Source organism: Mustelus asterias, chromosome 4 (assembly GCF_964213995.1).
Source record: "Mustelus asterias chromosome 4, sMusAst1.hap1.1, whole genome shotgun sequence".
NCBI classification, from domain to species: domain Eukaryota; kingdom Metazoa; phylum Chordata; class Chondrichthyes; order Carcharhiniformes; family Triakidae; genus Mustelus; species Mustelus asterias.
This window is the reverse complement of record NC_135804.1, coordinates 55,112,871-55,119,943: the sequence shown is the minus strand read 5'-3', so window position 1 is coordinate 55,119,943 and position 7,073 is coordinate 55,112,871.

Genomic DNA, 7,073 nt, shown 5'->3' with positions numbered 1-7,073 from the left:
CAATAGCCCCTCATACCATCCATGCCCATCTATGACACTACCATATCTATTCACCACTCTGTACAGAAGCAATAAACTCTATGGTAAAAGTAGGATGTATGAGAAAGTTTAATTAAACAGTAATTCATTCACAAATATCTACTTTCTTAAACTCTTTTTATCAATCAATCAGACCCTTTAAAGCATGAATATCAGCAACTGCAAGAAATTGAAACATCTTTATCTTGTGTAAATAAACATCATACAGTTGACAGAATAGATCATAGAACAAGAGGTCAATCAAACAATGTTTTCCCTGGGATGCAGATATTTCAACAGTCTAATGGATGCCTGGGCACTTAGCCAAAAATGCAAAATGAGGTTTTTGCTATCGATACTTAAAATGGTCTGGATATTTAACATTTATAAAGCTTGTTTACACCTCATCGTTGTTGCAGTAAGATTCAGCCATGATTGAATGACGGAGCAAACTTGATAGGCCGAATAGTCTAATTCTGCTCCTATATCTTATGGTCTTTGATAAGAGGGGCATGAGATCATGAGGAACATGGATGCTGCCTCCAAACTCTTTCTGGTGTTGGCAGGCCTGACCCTTGATATCTCCCCCGCCCACCCCCCCCCCCCCCCCCCCCCCCCCCCCCCAAAAACCTGGAATGAAGATCCTGCGTTCACTGGCACTTTCCCTGAGATGAATCAGCCTCTGCACTTGGTGTGCCTCCCTCGAGGATGAACGTCCAACCCTACATGCCTGGTTTGCACATTTCCTATTTTCATCTCTTTCTGCTATTTTTCTTTTTTCTGATTATTCCTTCCCCCGCGCCCCCCCCCCCCCCCCCCCAACCTTCAGAAGCTTTTTAAAACGTATAAACAGATTGCAAGAATCCCAAATAGATTTTTTAAAAAATGCTGCAAGAAAATATTTAAAAGAGAGCTAAAGTTGGGTTAGGACTGTTCTGGCCTGGCAGTCTATGGCAGTACCGAGGAAAAGCGGCATTGACACAAGTGCCTCCCTCCAAATCAGACTTTTAAGATGTTCAGATGGATATTACAGGTTTTATCGGACCCTTTTACATACAGAAAGCAGATAGTTTTTGTGTTAATCCAGCCAGTTTTCCCTTCTCATCCCATCTATAAACAGAGTAACTGGTCGTTCATGACATGGCTGATTCAGAATAGTTGCTTAATTTGCCTACATAACAAGACATAATTTCATAGCGTAATTCATTGTGTCAGTGTTTCAGATATGATAGGGTAAATGCAAGTGGTAGTACTGGGGGGCCCAAAGGAGGTGAACCCAGGCAAGTTTACTTAAAGTGAATATAAGTTTATTTAGTAGCATCACAAGTAGGCTCACTGCAATGAAGTTACTGTGAAAATCCCCCAGTTGCCACACTCCAGCGCCTGTTCGGGTACACTGAGGAAGAATTTTAGCATGGCTAATGCACTCAACTAGCATGTCTTTCGGACTTGTGGCAGGAAACTGGAGCACCCGGAGGAAACCCACGCAGACATGGGGAGAACGTGCAAACTCTGGGTACTTGGTGCTGTGAGGCAGCAGTGCTAACCACTGAGCCACCATACTGCCCATCTTTGGATATCTAAGGGGGGGGGGGCAGGGGGCCCATCTAAGGGAGGGGGGGCAGGGGGTGGAACTGGGTGAAAAATACCTTTTTTAAAAAGGTTACAATGGTTCTTGCATATTTTTAACCCGTGCAATGTTTCACTTGATTCCACACTTGCTACTTTCACTTCCCAAAATAGTTCATTCATAAAATGGAGCTCTTTCTTTGCACATGATCAACTTTCCAAAGGTGGTTCTATCTTGAGTCATAGAGGTTTACAGCATGGAAACAGGTCCTTCGGCCCAACTTGTCCATGCCGCCCTTATTTTTTTTTAAAAACCCCTAAGCTAATCCCAATTGCCCACATTTGGCCCGTATCCCTCTGTACCCATCATACCCATGTAACTATCTAAATGCTTTTTAAAAGATAAAATGGTACCCGCCTTTACTACTACCTCTGGCAGCTTGTTCCAGACAGTCACCACCCTCTGTGTGAAAAAATTGCCCCTCTGGACACTTCTGTATCTCTCCCCTCACCTTAATCTACCTTTGGGAAAAGATAATGACCATCTACCTTGTCTATGCCCCTCATTATTTTATAGACCTCTATAAGGTCACCCCTCAGCCTCCTACGCTCCAGAGGGAAAAGTCCCAGTCTATTCAGCCTCCTTATAACTCAAGTCTACGGTCATTATTTGCAGTAAAAACCATAAATGTCCTTTCGCAAATCAAATCTCAAACACACATTGTGATAGATGAATACAATTAATTCAAACTATCCACGCACAGTTAAAAGATTGTGTTGTATGCTTGGGAGGGTAACCACTGGACATGCATGTAATAAAGCCTGATTGTCTAGTGATCACCATTGAGCTTTGGAGCTAACACTTAGTTATGTGAACTGTCTGTCTGATGGTAGAGGGAAATGGGTGCTTTACTCTCTATCTAAGTAACTATACCTTAGAGTTTAAGATGCTAAAAATGGCCAAAGAGTGGTCAGGTGTCCAATTCCCAGCACTGACTGAACAAGCATAATGCCACACAAATGGAAAACCATGTAGTGGGCATCAGTTGTTTTGATTATGGGACAATAGTTTGGCATGGTTAAAGTTTATTTATTAGTCACAAGTAGGCTTATATTAACACGGCAATGAAGTTACTGTGAAAATCCCTGAGGCGCCACACTCCAGCGCCTGTTCAGTTACACTAAGGAAGAATTTAGCATGGCCAATCCACCTAAGCTGCACATCTTTGGATTGTGGGAGCAAACCGGAGCACCCGGAGGAAACCCCTACGACAGTTGGATAACGTGCAGACTCCACACAGACAGTGACCCAAGCCGGAAATCGAACCCGGGTCCCTGGCGCTGTGAAGCAGCAGTGCTAACCACTGTGCCAAGGTAAGGAATGGATTATAGTTTATGTTCCAAAGCAAAACAGAAAATTATGTCAACTAAACTGACTCTTATAAAAACTAGCTCTTTATAGCAAGTTTGAAGGGCTGAATGGCCTACTCCTGCTCCCAAGTCCTCTGTTTCCACGTCGACTCTCGGCGGTATCTCTGGCATTTCCCTGTATTCAGTGTGAACAGTGAATTGTAGAGTATGAGGCGTATGACTGAGATTCAATGCATGACACCTGCAGTGGAACAAACCATTGAAAGTCAAATGCATTTAAAGGTACGTTTTCAGAATTGGAAATGACTGAAATTTATTATAATAAGGGACTGTTTCGTTTCAGAATTTTATCCTCAATAAAGGAGCTGCAAACCATGGTTGAAAATCAGATATTTGATGCCCAAACCCTGGCTTTAACCAGTCTGAAAATATTTTACTTCTGAAACATAAAGAAAATGTTTTCATTGAGCTGATTTATTCCTAAAAGTTCCAGGACCACAATAAAGAAGTGATTATCCAAGCAGTCAGGCTAGCCTATTCTGCATTCAGTAAAGGTCACAGTAACACGTCTAATGGATTGCAGTCTGCTGCCAGCCAAGGTTCCAGTGATTTCATCCAAAATCAAATGATTGACTCTTGCAACATCCAACTTTAGTTACGGGTTACTGGGGAAGAGTTTTGAGTGATGAGAGACTAATCCATTGAACGAAATACTGACCAGTCATGATTTAACATGGGAAAAGCTGACTAAAGTTGCAAGCAATTGTGGTGGGCACTTTTTTTTTTAACCGCCTCATTGAGTTTCATCTTGCTGATGTTAACACTTCAACCCATGTCACTAAAACTAATCTCCCACCCTCTCAAAAGTGAAGTTCTTTCCAACTGGGCAGTTAACCATACAGTTTTAAATAAAAGTATTTGTAAGCAAGGTGTTACGAAACCCCGTTCATGTTATGTGTGAGAATGTCCCAACCTAAAACTAGTTTCCCGTGGTGTATTAGCGAGAAACATTGGCAGAAACAGTCAGAACTCTGAGTTTACTTGCATTAAACAACAAATAAAAAGTATTTATTAAAGTAGGAGAAAGAAAATAAAACACTACAAGGAACAACCTTTTAATTCAGCAAGTTAACAATAAGCACTTAGTCCCTCAAAGACTGAAAACCTGAAAGTATCTGTTTCCCCCATAACCCTAAACTCTGCTGAGACTCCCGTTTCCCAAATAACAGACATATTGGTCAATTCTAGCCGGTCATTACCAAACCGGACAGCTTAAATGACCAGGATTGGGAATGGTCTTTGTCTCAATGAAAAGAACGATCTTTTATGCAAACTGGAGTAGTCGGTGCCGGTTAGGGAGCGGTCGATGCCGGTTAGGGAGCGGTCGATGCCGGTTAGGGAGCGGTCGATGCCGGTTAGGGAGCGGTCGATGCCGGTTAGGGAGCGGTCGATGTCGGTTAGGGAGCGGTCGATGCCGGTTAGGGAGCGGTCAGTGCCGGTTAGGGAGCGGTCGATGCCGGTTAGGGAGCGGTCGATGCCGGTTAGGGAGCGGTCGATGCCGGTTAGGGAGCGGTCGATGCCGGTTAGGGAGCGGTCGATGCCGGTTAGGGAGCGGTCGGTGCCGGTTAGGGAGCGGTCGGTGCCGGTTAGGGAGCGGTCGGTGCCGGTTAGGGAGCGGTCAGTGCCGGTTAGGGAGCGGTCGATGCCGGTTAGGGAGCGGTCGATGCCGGTTAGGGAGCGGTCGATGCCGGTTAGGGAGCGGTCAGTGCCGGTTAGGGAGCGGTCGATGCCGGTTAGGGAGCGGTCGATGCCGGTTAGGGAGCGGTCAGTGCCGGTTAGAGAACGGTCGATGCCGGTTAGGGAGCGGTCGATGCCGGTCAGGGAATGGTCGGTGCGGGTCAGGGGGCGGCCGTTCCGGTTTGGGGGGCGGCCGGTGCGGGTCAGGGGGCGGCCGGTGTGGGTCAGGGGGCGACCGGTGCTGGCCAGGGGTCGGTCGGTGCCGGTCATGGGGGGGGGGGTCGGTGCCGGTCAGGGGGTGGTCGGTGCCAGTCAGGGGGCGGTCAGCGCCAGTTAGGGAGTGATTGATGCTGTTTAGCGGGCAGTTGGTGCTGATTAAGGAATGATTGATGCTGTTGAGGGGGCGGCCGGTGCCGGTCAGGGAATGAGTGATTTAGGTCAGGGAGTCGTCAGTGCCAGTTAGGAAGCGGTCAATGCCGATTAGGTGGCGGTTGGTGCCGGTTAGAGAGCGGTTGGTGCCGGTTAGAGAGCGGTTGGTGCCGGTTAGAGAGCGGTTGGTGCCGGTTAGAGAGCGGTTGGTGCCGGTTAGAGAGCGGTTGGTGCCGGTTAGAGAGCGGTTGGTGCCGGTTAGAGAGCGGTTGGTGCCGGTTAGAGAGCGGTTGGTGCCGGTTAGAGAGCGGTTGGTGCCGGTTAGAGAGCGGTTGGTGCCGGTTAGAGAGCGGTTGGTGCCGGTTAGAGAGCGGTTGGTGCCGGTTAGAGAGCGGTTGGTGCCGGTTAGAGAGCGGTTGGTGCCGGTTAGAGAGCGGTTGGTGCCGGTTAGAGAGCGGTTGGTGCCGGTTAGAGAGCGGTTGGTGCCGGTTAGAGAGCGGTTGGTGCCGGTTAGAGAGCGGTTGGTGCCGGTTAGAGAGCGGTTGGTGCCGGTTAGAGAGCGGTTGGTGCCGGTTAGAGAGCGGTTGGTGCCGGTTAGAGAGCGGTTGGTGCCGGTTAGAGAGCGGTTGGTGCCGGTTAGAGAGCGGTTGGTGCCGGTTAGAGAGCGGTTGGTGCCGGTTAGAGAGCGGTTGGTGCCGGTTAGAGAGCGGTTGGTGCCGGTTAGAGAGCGGTTGGTGCCGGTTGGGAAGTGGTCAGTGCCGGTTAGGGAGCGGTCGATGCCGGTCAGGGAGCGGTCAGTGCCGGTCAGGGAGCGGTCGATGCCGGTTAGGGAGCGGTCGATGCTGGTTAGGGAGCGGTTTATCAATAAATCTGAAAACAAAGAAGGACTTGCATTTTTGCAGCACTTTAATAATTTCAGCACATCTCAAAGCTCTTTACAATGAATGAAGGAACTTTGAACTGTTAAGACCACCCCCCCCCCCACCCCCACCCCCACCCCCATCCCACCAGTAAAATCATCAGATTTTATTTTTATGATATTGGTTGAGGGTTAAACGTGGTTCAGGGTACTGGGAAAACCTCCTCTCTCCTTTGGATAGGTCCATGAAATTGTTTAGTCCACATGAGAGGAGAGAAGGAACCTTGATTTAACATCTCAACTTAAAGATGGCATCTCCGGCAGTGCAGTACTCCCTCAGTACTGCACAAAAATATCAGCCTCTAGTTTGTGCTCATATCTCTGGAGTAGAACTTGGAACTGATAAGTGTCTGACTCGGGGTGGGATTACTACCACTGTAGGGTTTCTATGATTTCTATGAACTAAGGTCTGGCTGAAAATCATACTTGCAGGATGCTGCAATGTGGCAAATAATTTACACCAATCATGATCTCCACTGGAGTGAGTGGTCAGTGACATCCTCGGGATTGGGGAGTGCTCCCCTGCAGTATAACCCGGGCAATTTCCCTTAACTTGTTGACTAACCTCACATTACACACGTCCTACAGCACAGAAAGGCCCTTCGGCCCATCACGTCTGCACCAGTCAGAAACAACCACTTAACTATTCTAATTCTATGTTCCAGCACTTGGCCCATAGCCTTGTATGCCTTGGCATTGCAAGTGCATTTCTAAATAGTTATTAAATGTTATGAGGGTCTCTGCCTCCACCACCCTGTCAGGCCGTAAATTCCCAACTGGGTGAAAAGGTTTTTCCTCACTCCCCCTCGGAACCCCCTGCCCTTTACCTTAAATCTATGCCCTCTGGTCATTGATCCCTCCACCAAGGGGAAATGTTCCTATCTATCAATGCCCCTCATAATTTTCTAGATCTCAATCATGTACCCTCAGTCTCCCTTGTTCCAAGGAAAGCAACCCCAGTCTATCCAATCTCTCTTCATAACTAAAACTCTCCAGCCCAGGCCACATCCTGATAAATCTCCTCTGCATCCTTTCCAGCGCTATCACATTCCTCCTATAACGTGGATTCCAGAACTGCACACACTAACGC